General features: G+C 38.4%; 1 protein-coding gene across 1 annotated transcript in view; it reads right to left on the bottom strand.

Moving 5' to 3' along the window:
* LOC105921249 (protein jagunal homolog 1-B) overlaps positions 1-8,955 on the bottom strand; it is a 48,984-nt gene extending 40,029 nt beyond the window's left edge. The window contains exon 1 of the mRNA XM_036128097.1: positions 8,817-8,955. The gene's annotated coding sequence lies outside the window, so the exon portion shown is untranslated. The remainder of the gene's footprint in view (positions 1-8,816) is intronic.
* Positions 8,956-18,009: the final 9,054 nt, after the last annotated feature.

The raw sequence follows: 18,009 nt of genomic DNA, 5'->3' as shown, positions 1-18,009 counted from the left end.
ATTCACATTCGAGGTTTAAAAGTGTTTGTGTGTGCGTGCGTGAATTCTTTTACAGGATGACCAGAGGCCTGTGAAAGGAGAGAACAGAGAAACTATGATAAAATGTCTCATTAACTATTACATTTCCAAAAATAGGTTTCCTGATAGGATGAAGATGGAACAATAAAAGGTGGTAAGGATTAATTAGTATCTGAAAAATAATTGGCTGAAATCTGTGCACAGACTAAATTGATATGGGGTAAAGTTTTGTTTCTTGTTGGAGTGTTCAGTTAATTTCATTACAGGATGCACTCTCTGACTGGAAGGAGATTTTCGGGGTTGCGACGTCAACCTCCCAGGATTCACAGGTAGCACACGAAATTTGACATCTAAAGATTGTTGTGTAGTTTCAGATTATATTGGAGATTCCTAAGGAATGTGAAGGAGGGTCCACAAACCCCCAGACCTCGGCTGAGTGCGCGCTATGGTCAACGAAGGACAGAGGTGGGGGTTGTGATTTAGGGTGCTCTGACCAGAGTGCGGAGCCGTGAGGTGCCACCACAGGGTGCCAAAGGAAACACCGAGACCAGTGCAGAACCAGAGTGGGAAAGTCATCAAAAGAAAGTGGTCAGAACCAAGGTGGACCAGCCCGTACCAGATGGTGGAACGCACTTCGCACGCAGTCAGGCTCAAAGGAAAAGGCGACACCTGGTATCATTGGAGTCAGTGTGCAGCCACTGAGGAACCCCAGCGCTCTCAAACATCAGGTGCGCCAGGATTTACAGGATAACATCACAACGCTGTGAAAGGGAGCCTATCGGTGAATCCTCTACTCAACCACGGTCATAATAAAACCCGTAGAGAGATTCAGTGAGCGTAAGCTCACTCACAAAAATCGCGCAAAGGAGACAGAGCAGAAGAACAAAGAAGAAGAGGCGGAAGAAGTGGGCAGTGAGCTGCTCTCCTGCTCCAGGAAAAAAAAAAAAAAAAAAAAAAAAAAAGCATTAAACAGAAGAGGCGGAAGTAGTGTTTTTTACCTGACCACTTGGTGTTGTAGCAGCTCTTACACTCAGAGAGAAGAAGAAAACCAAAAAGAGACTCAGAGAACTTAAAAAAAAAAATTGTTTTTATATATGTATTTTTGCATTTCTTGTTGAAATTTGTGTGTTTCTCCACAGGTGTTTTTCCACAGGGGCACTAAAATAGCATTAACCAAACCCCCTAAGGGTTGTGTTGCTGGAGGTTTATTATTATCAGTTGTTATTGTTACAGGTATATTGTGGTATTTTTGCGACTTTCCATTCCTGAACATGTCCAGCTGATCCACCTAGGAAGACCACAAAGACGCGCTATTACAGCAGCATCCAATGACTGGTGCTTAGAACAATATGGCGGAGTGGAATTAAATTACAGTCGGAGGGCGACAACTACCTTTCAGGTCCACCTTTGTGATATTGTAAAGTGCGGTAGTAAAATTAATTATGGACAGTGGAGCAGATAAATAAAAAAAAAAATTAATTATGTTAATTGTTTTAAGTCAGAGCTGTTATTAGTGAGCTATAAGAGGGTCAAACGCATTCGGACAAGAGTTTCTGGTCTGAAAATATTTCGGATTTGGCTCCTAATATGAGGGATTTTACTTTTTACTTAACTCATCTAATACATATATAGATATGTTTTGAAGTTTAATAAACCCACAAAGGGTTTTAATAAGATTCAAAGAGGTACCTCTAAGATACAATAAGCTTAGCAAAATACAACATGCATGAGAAGAAATAGGGGACGCTGCAGTAATAAAAGCATTAGAAGGATTGCGCACGCTCTCAGAAAACCATGCACGAGTACTCCGGAATCTCTAACCCGTTCGAGGGGTGGATGACTGGTGAGTTTGGCAAGTGAAAAAGTCTGATCATCTTTTTATCTCTCTTGCAGCATTTGTAGCAATATTGATTACATGTGATTGTTGTTGCATGCAATGCATTTGCTCATTGACGGTCCGCCTCATATCCTCCACCATTGAAACAGAACCCCAGAGTCATGATGTCTTTGTTAGTCACAGTACCTGAGGAGGAGAACGAGGATACTGGGTTTGAGCTGATGCATGTATAAGATTTAACCAGAAGTATTACTGTCTTTGGGAAAATATGTGTTTTTCTTTTATTACTTATTACCATTACAATATAATCAAGTATTTACCAAAGGTGTCATAACAAACCAGTAAATTTAGGGTTTTCTACTGCAATAGTTTATAGGTGAACTCTTAAAAGAGTTCAAAAGGGGGAATTGTGGAATGTATTAACTTTGATTAATATTTTAGTACACATTTATGAAGGTATAACGTGCTTTTATTGTGCAATATATTTGCTTTGAGGCCTGTCTGTTTACCAGAAGAAGAGAATGTGAATAGGTTCTGTGTATGAGTATCAGGAGAACTTTCAAGGCCAGTCCGAGGCAGTGGGAAAGAACAGAAACTCCAGTTCACATGCAGCTGGAGAAAGTAATGAGGGAAGATAGTTATTAGGGAGTAAGATAGCGATAGGATGTGTGCGTCATTCATTGTGTGACTTTGTATAATCTGTGTTCTAACTTTAATAAAACTAGCCTGAGCGGGAGAGAGAGCGAGAGTTGTTGCCCGGAATCGGCAGGTGTATCATCTCTCCCCTTTGCAAAGGTGAAACTGAAATTCTGCGTCCATGGCTGAGTTATTATTTTAAAGTCCTGCACAACGAATTAACGAACCCGGGGAAGCAGACGGCTTCAACAAAGTGAAATCGCTTATTTGGGCTCTAAAATAGGTGATGAAACAGCGGTTATTAAGAGACCTGCCTGCACTAGACACTTTGTATCCAGCTGAAATATTCCTCCGCCATAGGCGCCGACGATAGTAAAGGCAGACAGAGCAACTCTGCACGTATTTTCTGCAGTTTACGGTGCAATAACCGGTGATAACTGCTGAAAGTAGATTACTTGGTGCAGATCACCATTTTGAGCAGACATTGGTTCTGAAGATGAGCTTTTACACGTTGATAAAATTGCAGAAACCCAACCCATAAACAGTACTTTAATGCTTATTCATTTGTTATCTCTGTATTTGACAAACTAAGGCTGAATAACGTTGCCAAACGAAGGACCTGGAGTTACTAAACAGTTGCTAAACAGTCTCATTCAGGGTATTAAGCTCCTGGCCCAGTTGCAAGCAACGTGTAAGACTGGAATGACCTGGAAATTTAAAACCTTTTTCCAGGCTTAAACAGTATAGATATGGATATAAACAGCAAGCAAAAATATTGTTGTTGGTGTGAAAGCTCAGAATTAGATGTGTGTGTGTGTGTGTGTGTGTGTGAGAGTGAGTGAGTGAGTGAGTGAGTGAGTGAGTGAGTGAGTGAGTGAGTGAGTGAGAGAGAGAGATAGTGAAAAAATGAACAGAACTTATGGCTTTATTAAAATGTACAATTTTTATTAATTTGTATGTTGTTGCGTAATACCATGTCTATCTTTGTTTAAGAGGCAAGAAAATATATCGGCATGAAAACAGGTATTTATTTACACATTTTTACACATTGTGTAAACATCAGGGCGTCATGATTAGTCACTTAGCCATTATAGTCCAGAGTTTAACATTTGGCACTGGGATGTTTTCATTCCAATTCTGAAAAGTGCTTGACAAATCACAAAAATATTTTTTGTACAAGCATGTATTTTGTTAGTGTCATTTATTGCAAAATTGCATATTAAAATGCCCAAACAGGCTATTACACTTTCAGAAATAAAAGGATAAAAAAAAAAAATCTCGAGTTAACTATCGACATTATGAGATTAATCACGATTAAAATTTGTAATCGTTTGACAGCCCTAATATAAATACATGTCTTGTGTCCTTCACATTCGTTAATTAAAATTCTTGTTGTCTGTTTTTAAAGAGTATTAATACGTTTTATGCTCGAAGCGGTTAAAGTAAACTAATACCCACTCCCGAGTCCAGACAGTAGATGGCACAAGTTTAAAAACAACAGTCTAACCCAGGGGTGTCAAACATACGGCCAATTTAGTCTGGCCCTGTGGCTAAATGCATTATCATTATAAAAAAAGAAAAAAAAAAAAAAAAAAAAATATTTTTTTTCCCCCAGTGTCCTGTCTGGCAATGTGGCAATAAGATGCCACAAAGAGCTCATCAGATTTGACTTTCACAAGTGGACAAGATAAAAGGAAGAGAATGTTAAAACAATTATTGAAAAAAAAAAAAAAACATGTATTTTGTGTAATTGAAAATATGCAGTTCCTATATTGTCCACGAGGGGCGCTGTGTTTTAATTAGCAGATTAAGCTTCAAGTGTGGAAAAATTTAAATCATTTCCCAATTTTTATCTGTTTGATGTATTTTGTCATGCAGAACAGTGTTTTTAAGTTCCAAAAAATGTGAATAAATGTTTTTCAACATTGTATAATCACTGATCAGTTCTTATGCATAATGCACTTAAGTAAATGTTTAACTGAGTAAAAGTATTGTTGAAATTGCACATACTTTTCTTAAAAATGCTGAGGTTATTCATAATATATTGTGTAAAAGTGAAATTAATTTAATAGAAAAAAATCAACAACAAGTCCACATTTATTAGTTCTATTTAATCTTGCAATGAGTTTACTCGTGTGGCCCTCTTGAGATCAGATTAAGCTGTATGCGGCCCCTCAACCAAAATGAGTTTGACACCCCTGGTCTAACCTACTGGATCTAGCTAGCTACCTGAAAGAGCAGCTGCTAGCTTATGGCAAGCCCTAAAGGCCAATACTCGCCCGTACAATAACGCGCGGTTCCAACCCGTATTTTACGCGAGCGCGCGTTCTGGCTGGAAACGCGCGGTGACGTAAAAAACGCGCGCTCGCGTAAAATACGTTTGGTGGTGTTAACAACGTTTGGTGGGGTTTTTTGCATATCATCAGGATGTTGTCTTTTATGTGCTCAGCCACTAGATTTAAAGGTGTTTTACCCAATAAGAGCACTGCAGCACCAGACACAACCAGGTGATCCCTGATCGTTGTGGAAAGGCAGAAAGAAGATGCACCTTTCTTTCTAATCCTGTCTAAATCCTGCTTAGTTCAATAATAAAGTCTGATATTACAAAAAACTCACTCTGCTTGTTCTCCCTACTTATGCCCTTGGTGCAGAAGATAGATGAAATCTTTAACAGAAATGTTATTAATTCTGAAAATAGTATGTGAATAAAAATACAAAGCATACAGAAAATGCAGCTTTATTAAGTGACCTGGTTTATTTTATTTAGCTTTTAATTTCTTTTCAACATTTAGTTCTACTTCTTGGCTTGTGCTTTCATAGTTTCATGTTTAAAATGACAAAAGAAATGTGAAAAACTTATGGTTGTCAAGTTGTAGTTACTCTCATATGACAGCAGATGGCAGTGAAAGCCCAAATTCATGAGATTAAATGTTTGAAGTCAATTTTTAAACGTCTGTCTACCACTTTAGACATTAGAATTATTAGTGGCCGGTCTAAACATATTAAATTTCCAAGAATGCAAAGTGAGCATGAAACTATACCATTTTCCATGGAATAAACAGTATTATGTGACGCTATGCTTCATTTTTTTGTCTGTATGTACTGTTTTATTATCTTCGTGTCTTTCTTTAAATGCCTCAGTACTACTGTTTGTATTATAACCTAATTTTGCAGACTGTAAGTTAGTCTAACAAAGCTCCGGAAGCCAGAATCCTGAATTAAATTGTCACACCAAATACTGTATGGCTTGCTGATATGCAAAAAATACAATTTCCAACTAATTTAAGTTTTACAAATTGACAAGGAGTAAGCACTAGCTCAAATATTTGGTTCCCTAATCCTTCACACACCCCAAGTCATCAAGATCTTCCCTCCTGTGTTCCTCCAACCAGCTCTGCTGCTCCTCACCTATCGAACACATCCTTGAGGTCATTTTTGTCCAGATTACACCTTAATTACACTTGTCTGTTTAATTTACACACTTTATTTGGATGATGAAATTACAGTTTCAATGTTTCAATTTGTCCAAATAACTTCATTTTGTTTCCAGTGGTTTCAATGAGAATTTCAGTTCTGCCTCCTTTATATCCATTTTAAACATCATAAACATAGCATTCATTAACTTGTTTATGAACTGATTTATTGTAGTGGAGATCAAGGCTTTGGCTTAAAACCGGTCGGACTTAAAATGTGCAAAGCAAGTTGCTGAGTGAACAAGGTTAATCTTGAGTAGACTAATTACTGTTTTCCTAACACACTCCAGGTCCTTCACATCATGTGTTCTACCAACCAGCTTTCTTAAGGCCATTTTTGTTCAGGTTGCAATCGAAAGCTTCATTTATTTTTTTCACCAATATGATTGTTACAATTTGTCAAAAAAATTTATTAGATTTAGTCCATTTAACGTATTTAATGTATTAAAGAAGAAGAAGTGCAAGAAGGATCTGTGTCTATCATCACAGTGTTGCTCCAAAATCAGACTGATGCAAACTTGCAAAGCATGTTGCTGTGTGAGCAAAAATAAATCTGCACTGCTCTATACTTGATGTTTTTTTCTTGCGTTGGTGCTCATAACCTGTGGATCAGCCTCAGTTATATTGTAGAGTATGCTTAATTTGCACACATGCTTCAAATTTACTCCTTAGCAGGATATGTTGCATCTCAAACAATGGGCCATCTTTAAGTGCACAGCAGTTGTGTATAGTAAGGTTTAATGAGTCCATAATATAAAGCCTTAAACTGGTTTACAGTATACATCTAAGAGAACCATAAGAAAGGTCAGAAAACGGATAACCTTTGAAACTTTTATTATCACCAGGGTTTTTTTATCAGACTTTTCCAAAGACTGCATACAGCTTCTCCCAAGTTTCTCACCTATGTTTGTAAACACAGGGAGAAACTGCATGCAGTGTCTTTCCACCACCTGCCAGAAACCACCACATGAGTTGAACCCACTTATATAACTTATTGTTTCACCATGCTGGCCAATCTGTAAGTTAAAAAAATGTGTAAAAACACACTCGTCTTTTCATTTTCAAATTATAACAACCAAACAAACAAAATCTCCTTCAATACTTTTATTGCATTTGTAGTTGTTGTTACCTGTGGAAAACATAGTGCTCAACAACTGCTGAACGCAGGGATAGCGTCACATAATACTGTTTATTCCCTGGAAAATGGTATAGTTTCATGCTCACTTTGCATTCTTGGAAATTTAATATGTTTAGACCGGCCACTGATGATTCTAATTACAAAAAAGTGGTAGACAGACGTTTAAAATTTGACTTCAAACATTTAATCTCATGAATTTGGGCTTTCACTGCCATCTGCTGTCATATGAGAGTAACTACAACTTGACGACCATAAGTTTTTCATATTTCTTTTGTCATTTTAAACATGGAACTACCAAAGCACAAGCCAAGTAGTAGAACTAAATGTTGAAAAGAAATTAAAAGCTAAATAAAATAAACCAGGTCACTTAATAAAGCTGCATTTTCTGTATGCTTTGTATTTTTATTCACATACTATTTTCAGAATTAATAACATTTCTGTTAAAGATTTCATCTATCTTCTGCACCATAAGTAGGGAGAACAAGCAGAGTGAGTTTTTTGTAATATCAGACTTTATTATTGAACTAAGCAGGATTTAGACAGGATTAAAAAGAAAGGTGCATCTTCTTTCTGCCTTTCCCCAACGATCAGGGATCTCCTGGTTGTGTCTGGTGCTGCAGTGCTCTTATTGGGTAAAACACCTTTAAATCTAGTGGCTGAGCACATAAAAGACAACCTCCTGATGATATAATATGCAAAAAACGCCACCAAACGTATTTTACATCACCACGCGTTTCCAGCCAGAACACGCACTCGCGTAAAAAGCGCGCGCTCGCGTAAAATACGGGTTGGAACCGCGCGTTATTGTTGGGCGAGTATTGGCCTTTAGGGCTTGCCATACTATGGCACATACTAGCTAACTAAGTAATGCATGAGAACGTGTGGCAGCATGAACGTCAACAAAGTATTTGGTCATATTTCGGCCCGAAAAATCAACAGAAAAGGTCAAGAGTTGATGACGGGACAAACAGCCATGGTAATGTTACAGGACGACCTTTGGTGATAAAGATTTGCAGGCAGCGTCACAAGACAAGAAGCAGCAGCAGCCGATTTCTCCACCCTCCGTCCCAGGACAGGTTGCATGCTGTCTCCAGCCAGACTGCTTTCTAAGATGGAAAGCTGTCTGGCGGCAAGCATGCGGGCCATATAACCTTGTTGTTATGTTCATTTATGTTCGTTTATAAAACACTTGAAAGGATCCCCCCCTCTGTTTTTTTTTTTTTTTTTTTTTTTTTTTGCAAATCGCACATTGTGTGTGTATATATATATATATATATATATATATATATATATATATATATATATATATATATATATATATTTATATACATACATACACTAACACATTCACATATTATAAGGTGCCTGCACTGCAACTGCGTTAGCTGTTTAGATGTTCCATGCACTTTTTGGTGCTAAATTGCTAAATTAGCATGCGTGTCGTTTTGCTGCTCCTTAATATGCCACGTTTTCCATTTTGCCTCCTCAAAAATATCCAATAGTATTCGATTCCAACTTTCCCCAAAACATCATTGTCAGTTCCAAAATGTGTCTGTAAAAGAATAACAATCTGAAGAGTTGAGCTAACGCATCTTTAGCCACTGCAGAGCAAACAACTGCAATGTTCCAGCGCATTCAAATCCTCTTATTAAGACTTACATTTTTCTCTCTTTATATGTTTTCATTAAAAAGCATCTAATAATATAAGACTCACCACAGAAGGTGCGCAGCGAACTGATCTCAAAAAGAAAATATGACAAAAAGGCAAGATTCCTGTGGCTCAATCCGAGTACCCTGATCTTCTCGCCCGTGTCAACTTTTGTCACTTAGAACATAGACATCATATAAGGCGTTACTTACCGGACAACGGAAGCCGGCTGTGATTGGCTACTTTTCAGGAAATCCCGCCTTCTTCTTCTTTTTTATGGCGGTTGGCCATAGACATCATAGACATCACAGACACATATACGTTATATGACATAATACGTATACATATATACGTATTATGTCTATAATAGACATAATATAAGAGTAGACCCCGCATTGACTGTCGCGGTGCAGGAATTACGGCCGCCATCTTGGGGCGGTCGACCTGCTACCCTACTGATTCAAGCGGAACACACTAATGATACCTCAGCACTGTGCGGCGTATTTTTGTTTAAATCGACAGGCTATTGACGTCAGGGATCGAGGGATAACTTTTCACAAGTAGGATTAAAAGATATTGTTTATATTAGAATGTTATTTTTCTAATATTAGATAGAGAGATACAGGTCTACATGTCCAAGTTTTTGTGACTTAGTCTCCAAAATTGCATCTACTCCGTGAGGGCATCAGAGCTATAGACATTGGGGAATAATTATATATATATATATATATATATATATATATATATATATATATATATATATATATATATATATATATATATATATATATATATATATATTTATGTGTGTGTGTATATAGTGAGTGAGTGAGTGAGTGAGTGAGTGAGTGAGTGAGTGAGTGAGTGAGTGAGTGAGTGAGTGGCTGTGTTTTGCAGCATACATAAATTCTGCCAGAATATTCAATTACTTTTAACCACACTAAGAACATTTAAATGCACTTAACCATTTGTTATAATAGCTATAGCTTTAAAGTTTTCAGAAAAAAACAACTTGAAAATTAGTTCAATAATCAGCGAGTATAGTTGACTAAAATTGATTCTGCACCTGGTTAACACATTACACTGAGCGGAGTTGTCGACCGCCCCAAGATGGCGCCCCTAAATCTCGTCAGCGCCTATAGGCGAGAGCGGTCGATGCGTGGTCTACACTTTATATATGTCTATGCGGTTGGCAAGCAACTTACTGATGTGCATTACTGCTGTCTACTGGAATGGAGTGTGGATTGGGATGCTACATATATATATATATATTCTCCCACAATAAAATAATGATGATTAAATAAATACACCTTATGTCCTTTCTATCAATTTCGTTTTCTTAAGGTCATTTATTAAGTAAAAAAAAAATATTCACAATTAGAAATTTTGTCCAAAATATCTTGTATTTTTCACTGTAATCAATTTTCTTGTAATCAACATTCTAATTCCCTTCTCTCAACAGAATATTTAGAACAGAACAAAACATGCCTTACTGTCTCTTCTTGAAGAAAATCACAATTTCCTGTTGGATGTTTTCCCATTTTAAATATTTAACCCTGTATGATGTGTATTTCGTCCTGTTCTCCTCATTGCACCAACTTTTCTTTGAATACTGTAAAGCCACCTTCCAGTTCTATCTTCTTCCCACTGCTTCTGCCATCTTTCCTTAACCTTTTGTTTAATAATAGATTTAATTTCTGCTTTACTGAATGGTACAAATATATCAATATAGCGATTTTTTGTAGTTTGTTTTGCCTATTTGTCTGCCAACACATTTCCTTTTTCTCCTATGTGATGGTATCCATGTAAAAATAACTAATAAACCCATTGCCTGAATTCTACAAATTAATAACTGAATCTCTAATAAAAGGTCTGGTCTACTAATAGAATGATTATTTTTTTAATGAATATAATGATGAACTTGAATCAGAACATATTATACTTCTCAGAGGACGAACTTCCTCAATCCATCCTAAAGCTAAAATGATTCCCATCATCTCTCCTGCATAAACTGATACTCCATCCGCCTTTTGAGGCTAGACTATTTTAGCCTACTAGTAAAGCAACAACAGGCTAACTGCTTATCTTCAAGAGTTGGAAATTGGTAAGCAAAGTCATCATTAATTATACAATGGTCTGGGTGAATACTCGATTCTGATTGGCTGCAGGGTGTCCACTAAAAAGTGTTATAGGACACCTATAAAAAGTACCGGACAAACAGCCTGATTGTTCTAAGTTATTGTGCTGGGTCAAACGTTTGCTGGTAACAGCAAGACAGTTGACACTGGTTACCTTGGCAACGCGTCACAACAACAGATATTAAATATTTCTCTCAGCCACTTCTTGCTAAAAACTTACAATTTTAACGGTGAAAACATTAAAGTATTAATAATTGATTTTAGATTTATTATCCCTTATGTATACCATGGTATACGGTAGAGATAACAATTACATAACTTACAGCTTATACTGTCATGAATGTGTCAGCAGTATCAGCAGAATCTGACAGCAGTAGATCAGTGCTCTAAAACTATGGTAATTAATGTTTATCTTGGAAATTCGTATGACCCAAGCTAATGTGAGCTTTACTGTGGATGTGGAGAAAAATGAGACTTAAATAGACACATTTATAGTTTAACACAAACATTTCTAATCAGTATGCATTTCCTGTTATTTTTTGTTTTATTTCATTTAATTTGTCAGAATTAGCTGCAGTAAAACTACAGCTTTTCTATTTGGGTCCAGCAGAATAATGTTTGCAATATAGACAACAAAATGCAAATAGATCTTTACACTTCCCTGTTTAACAACCTATTATTATTCTTTCTACATTCTATTAAGACATACATATCTAGTGTCCTTTTTTCCACGATAACTTAACAGCTGTCAGTCCCAGAGGTTTGTTCTCAGATACCTGGTTTATAGTGATGATGTTAAGTATTTGCCTTTGTGTCCAACAGTGTGTTTTGAAAAATGCCAGTTGATGACAGAGATGGCAGCACCTCAGAATATCAATGTAATTAAGTTTTATTGGTAATATCAATAAAGACAAAAACTAAGTTTTTTTTCTTTCGTTCTTAAGGCAAGAGCTTCTAACCAGACTTATGTTAAAACTAGTGTCAGCTCTTGAAAGGATGCTTCTTGACGTGGACTTTTTGAAGTTTGCTTGCCGCCAGGAGCTCTACCTCTGGGAAGCCCTTTTAAGGCATGTATCTACATGCCTTAAAAGGGCTTCCCAGAGGTAGAGCTCCTACCTACAAATTGAGCCTGCTGTCTCTCTAATTCTGGCTAAATATCTATTTAGCCAGAATTAGAGAGACAGCAGGCTCAATTTGTGGCAGCGGCATGTGACACCGGCACTTCCTGTGGCATGCTGTGATTTGTGGCATGCGGAGTGGCATGCGGTGTGGCATGCGGTGTGGCATCCGGAGTGGCATCCGGAGTGGCATGCGGTGTGGCATGCGGAGTGGCATGCGGTGTGGCATGCGGTGTGGCATGCGGAGTGGCATGCGGTGTGGCATGCGGTGTGGCATGCGGAGTGGCATGCGGTGTGGCATGCGTTGTGGCATGCGGAGTGGCATGGTGTGGCATGCGGTGTGGCATGCTGCGGCACTTAATGTGGCATGCTTTGTGGCATGCGGTGTGGCATGCGGTGTGGAACTGCTGTTTCTGTTTTTACGCAAACTGTTTGTTACAGACGTCTGTTACACTATAGCTACTTGTAAATAATCATATTTTTATTGCATTATTTCCAATAAAAGCTGAACCTCCACCAAGTCCTGGCACTTCTTGTGACACCTCCACCAACTACTGGCTCTTCTTGTGGCAGCAGGAGTGGCAATTGCGGTGGTGGCTGCAGGACTTTCACTGGTATGCACTTACCAAGAAGATGTCACGGCTGTTGCTGCATTCCTGTTGCTGTGTGTGGGCAAATGATTTGTTAGCTACCCGTTACTCTTTAACTACTTCCAAATAATCATGTTTTATTCATATTATTTCCAATAAAACCTTGTTTAATAACCGCCAGCTTTGTGGCAGCTGCAGTGGCATACATCCGCCACAAGGTGTCACTAATCCGGCATGCCACCTGCCGCCCTTCTGCGAAAATGCTTAGATTTTTGGGTTATTTAATACCTACTATATATTTACATTCAATTATTCATGTATTAAATTCACATAATTTAACAAACATTTTCAAGCAATTTAATACAAAAGTTATAAGGTTACTGTATGTGTGGTTTAACTCGTGATTAGATAAACAAATGTGGTGATATAAATACATCACTTGAAAACACACTGGCACGCTGTGGCCGTTAGGTGCCACAAAGACGATCATGTATTCAGTGATGTATTTATATCACCACATTTGTTTCTCTAATCACGAGTTGAACCACACATACAGTAACCTTATAACTTTTGTATTAAATTGCTTGAAAATGTTTGTTAAATTATGTGAATTTAATACATGAATAATTGAATGTAAATATATAGTAGGTATTAAATAACCCGAAAATCTGAGCATTTTCGCAGAAGGGCGGCAGGTGGCATGCCGGATTAGTGACACCTTGTGGCGGATGTAGCTGCCACAAAGCTGGCGGTTATTAAACAAGGTTTTATTGGAAATAATATGAATAAAACATGATTATTTGGAAGTAGTTAAAGAGTAACGGGTAGCTAACAAATTATTTGCCCACACACAGCAACAGGAATGCAGCAACAGCCGTGACATCTTCTTGGTAAGTGCATACCAGTGAAAGTCCTGCAGCCACCACCGCAATTGCCACTCCTGCTGCCACAAAAAGAGCCAGTAGTTGGTGGAGGTGTCACAAGAAGTGCCAGGACTTGGTGGAGGTTCAGCTTTTATTGAAAATAATGCAATAAAAATATGATTATTTACAAGTAGCTATAGTGTAACAGACGTCTGTGACAAACAGTTTGCGTAAAACAGAAACAGCAGTTCCACACCGCATGCCACACCGCATCCCACACCGCATGCCATATAGCATGCCACACCGCATGCCACCGCATGCCACTCCGCATGCCACTCCGCATGCCACAGCATGCCACACCGCATGCCACTCCGCATGCCACTCCGCATGCCACACCGTATGCCACACCGCATGCCACTCCGCATGCCACTCCGCATGCCACTCCGCATGCCACACCGCATGCCACTCCGCATGCCACACCGCATGCCACATCGCATGCCACTCCGCATGCCACACCACATGCCACTCCGCATGCCACTCCGCATGCCACAAATCACCGCATGCCACAGGAAGTGCCGGTGTCAGATGCCGCTGCCACAAATTGAGCTCGGCCCTGCTGCAGAATTAAAGCCTTAAAGGATTTTCTGGCATCTCTTATAGCACGTAGTGGAAAATTTCAAGCACAGGAAACAGGCATTGCTGTGGAGGTCCTAGCTGGAGAAATAGGTCGTCCAAGGTACCACATTCAGGAGGAAAGACTGTTGGACCTGCAGAACTTAAATCTGTTTAAGTCATTGGGTGTCTCCAGTTGAACTGTTTACAGAAGGATGGGCGAGTAGGTTTGGCTGCTAGACAGAGATGCAGCACCATTTCAGATGAAGCTCTGGATGATACAGTCAAACACATCAAGGCTGAGATGCCTAATGCAGGGTATGGGATGGTTAAAGGAAGACTGATGTCACTGGGCATCTGTGTGCAGTGGTGAAGAGTCAATGCTGCAATGCATAGAGTTGATTTGCTTGGGAGTTTATCAAGACTAATGGGTCTGGGATGTATTGTAAGTAGAACATATTCTGTCAGAGGCCCACCACCACTGTGGCATGTGGACACAAACCACAAGCTTAGTTAGTTGAATATTCTTTGTGTTAATACAAAAACATGCATGTTTTCTTATTACTATTTGTAACTGTTACATGTCCAAGAGATTCAACATAGTTACATTTTGTGCTGTTGATGGATGCTCTAGGAAGGTAAGTTAAGCAAAAAATGTTATTGTGTCTCCTTTATCAGTTGCAAACTCAAATGTATAATTTAGCCCATTGTGTGAACATTCTTTATGCTGTTAGGTGATGTATTTAGAAGTGTCAAACAACAACCGAGCATCAACTGCATTTTCAGCATTCAAAAGGGCAACAGAACAACATGGCATACCCTCAAGGTAAATGAAAATTAACATTTACCAATAAACAGTTTAGTTACATGATGTTTGTAATTGTTTCGTAAACCATTTTGCTTGATCTGCCTCTAACGAAGCCTCACTGGAGTATTTTTTACTTTTTTTTAATTTTCCCTTCATTGGTCTTTCTCTAAGACTTTAAATCTGAACAAAGCATTATTTTTTTATTTTTATATATCACCAGGCATCTAAAAAACACCAACCGCATTTTAATTCTTTATCTGCATACTTAATTCATTCTGACTCATTCTGCTACGTTTTCAGGCTCTACCTCCTCTATGTATCATCAGTCTAAATAAGCAAATTACTATCTACTACTGTTGTGACTTTTGTGAAATAAGGGATGTTTACTGCTTAAAATTAAATGTGTAATGGTTTTATATTTGTTACGAATGGACAGTCAAACACAGTGTTCACCTTTTTGATTTATATTCTCAAAATTGTATATGTCATCTATTTTTCATTCTGCTTAGGGTAAGACGTGACCAGGGTATGGAGAATGTCGATATTGCGCGATTTATGTTCAGTGTCCGAGGAACAGAGGGAGTCTTATTTCAGCAAAATGTATGCATAATCAGAGGTAAATACGATAAAAATGTATATATATATTAAATCAAATTTATATTAAAAAATATAATATAATTTTAATACAATGTCACAGTAAGTGACATTCATATTTTGTTTACAGGATAGAACGTTTGTGGCGGGATGTCAGAATTAGGGTGACCTTAAGTTATTACCATATACTCCATGGTTTGGAAAGAGATCAGCTCTTGGATTAGTTCTCCAAAGGTAGTGAAAATTTTTTACAGTTATATTTGTTAGACATGTTTTTATGACTTCTTTTTAATATATCTATGTGTAAGGGCTATTGGATATACACATTAAATTCTTGCTAAAATATGTTTCAAATTGTCCTGTGATGGGTGGTCGTTGGCGCCCCCTAGTGGCTGCATATAAATGCGAAGGGAAACCAAAAATTCCACACAGTCTGTTCTGCGCTCTGCTGTGGTAAACCATCAAATCCGGTTCTCTTCTGAGTAGATGCCCTCAAACTCCTCAGAAACTCCTGACTTGAAGAAGCTCAAAACGACCACAAGCCACACTGCTATGTCATTTGGGGGGTCGTGGCCGAGTGGTTAGAGCACTGCACTTGCACCCAGAGAAGGATGCAAGTACCCGGTTGATCCCCAGTGCTGGCACTCTGGGTCCCTGAGCAAAACCCTTAATCCCAGATTGCTCCCCGGGCGCCGCACATGGCAGCCCACTCCCTAAGGGTGATGGGTTAAAAGCAGAGAACAAACTTTGTTTCAATGACAATAAAGATGATATTACTATTTGTGCTTGTACATTGTGTTTTTTATTGTAGATGTGCATTCTTTCTTGTTCTTTGTCGTTGTTCTCTAGGATATTTTTTCAGTCTCTTTGTATCTGATCTGCCCTCTTTCACTGTCCTAATTTACGCTTTTCACATCTTTTGTTCCATTTAGTATCTCTTTCAGAGATTTCTTGCAAATGAGAATATGTGAGCATAACTTTATGTTGCTCATTAGCATCAAAACAGTGTCCTTGAGTGAGACATCTCAACTTTTATTCTCTTCTCCGATCTCTTTGAGAGGTGCTGGGGGTGTGTCTACCTTGTCAGTCAAAAGTCAACGTTGGCTGCGTTTCAACGTTCTCTTCTTGACAATATTCTTTGTCAAGTCTTACTGTTCTATTATAGGCTTATGGCTTAACTTCACCATACATGTTCATTGGTTTAACTTACTTTAAAGTTTTTTTTTCTCAACATAGTTTATCTCGTTGAAATATATTCAAAAATCCTTTATCACTTTAACCATACCAAACTGTTCTTAAGTCCTTGGGTCTTTTTAAATCATTTTTTCTTAAGATAGTTGATCTGGTTGAAATATATTGTTAAAATACACGTATATTCAAAAATCCTTTATCACTTGAACCATACCAAACTGTTCTTAATTCCTTGGGTCTTTTTATTTAATTTTACTAAATAAATATCATTTCTGAAAATAAAGAAAATCTTTGTTTGATTAATTGTTGATAAGGATAATTTTTTTTATCAAACTACTTTTTAACCTTGTGCATGCTATAAAAACCGAGAGATTTTGTCTTAAAAATCCTTTTTCAATTACAATAATGTAATCATGCTAATTTCAATTATGTTCACCATGTAAAATGATTATTAATTCAAAAACCCTTAGATGAATAATAAGGGTAGTGTGAAAGAGTAAAGATCGCATTCTTTGGTCATTTAGCCCCACATTGTCTTGACATGACCCTAAGGTGCACACCCCCCTTTGAAAAACCCTAGATCCGCCCCTGGATCCTGACAAATAATTACCAGTGGCGTATTTAGGCCATTTAGCTCAGCACCCCTGAAAAATCACTGATTCAGAGTGTGTGTCCTGCATGTCGGTTCGGCTCTGCCAGATGTGCGTACATGCACAGGTTCGCCCAGAGCGCCTCCGTTTGAAGCGCTCGGTGTTTCCATGGTGTCATTTCAACGCTGCTGTGCAGCGTTGAAATGGCGGGGCCTGGCGCTCCACGCAGCCAATCACTAACGCGCCTGGCCTTTGATTGACAAGGTAGACACCCCCCTTTAACTCCACTCTCATTGGTTGTGCTGCCTTAAATTCTGCCTTCCCTCTTCCTGATTGGCTGTTTTCTTTTGCGTGTGTGTGTGTGTGTGTGTGCTGCTTGCTTGAAGCGCGAGATTTCAGTTTTGATTAATACTGGGATACTGCTGTTACCACAATTAATACTAGGCTACGAAACTAGTCCCAGTTAAGAAACTAAATATTATCTGCACTAAAATAAGTGAAAGCTGCTGAGTGCAGTTCTGAACAGAAGCAGGAGAGAGTTTTTGCTCAGTATGAGGGATTGCTGCAAAGCCATGGACAATGCAGACGACTCCCCCTGTGACTCTACGCTTCTTCAGGTGTGAATGCTGCTTGTCAAGACTTTGATGCAATCAACTGGTTCCCTTATATAGGGAATGAACTGTTACAATATCAACGAGGTCAAGTGGAACGAACTGTTTATCCCAGAACTGCCTGCCACACTTGCATAACACCGG

This window comes from Fundulus heteroclitus, chromosome 24 (genome assembly GCF_011125445.2).
Source record: "Fundulus heteroclitus isolate FHET01 chromosome 24, MU-UCD_Fhet_4.1, whole genome shotgun sequence".
NCBI lineage: Eukaryota > Metazoa > Chordata > Actinopteri > Cyprinodontiformes > Fundulidae > Fundulus > Fundulus heteroclitus.
Note: the sequence above shows the minus strand (reverse complement) of the source record. Positions and strands in the feature narration are given on the sequence as shown.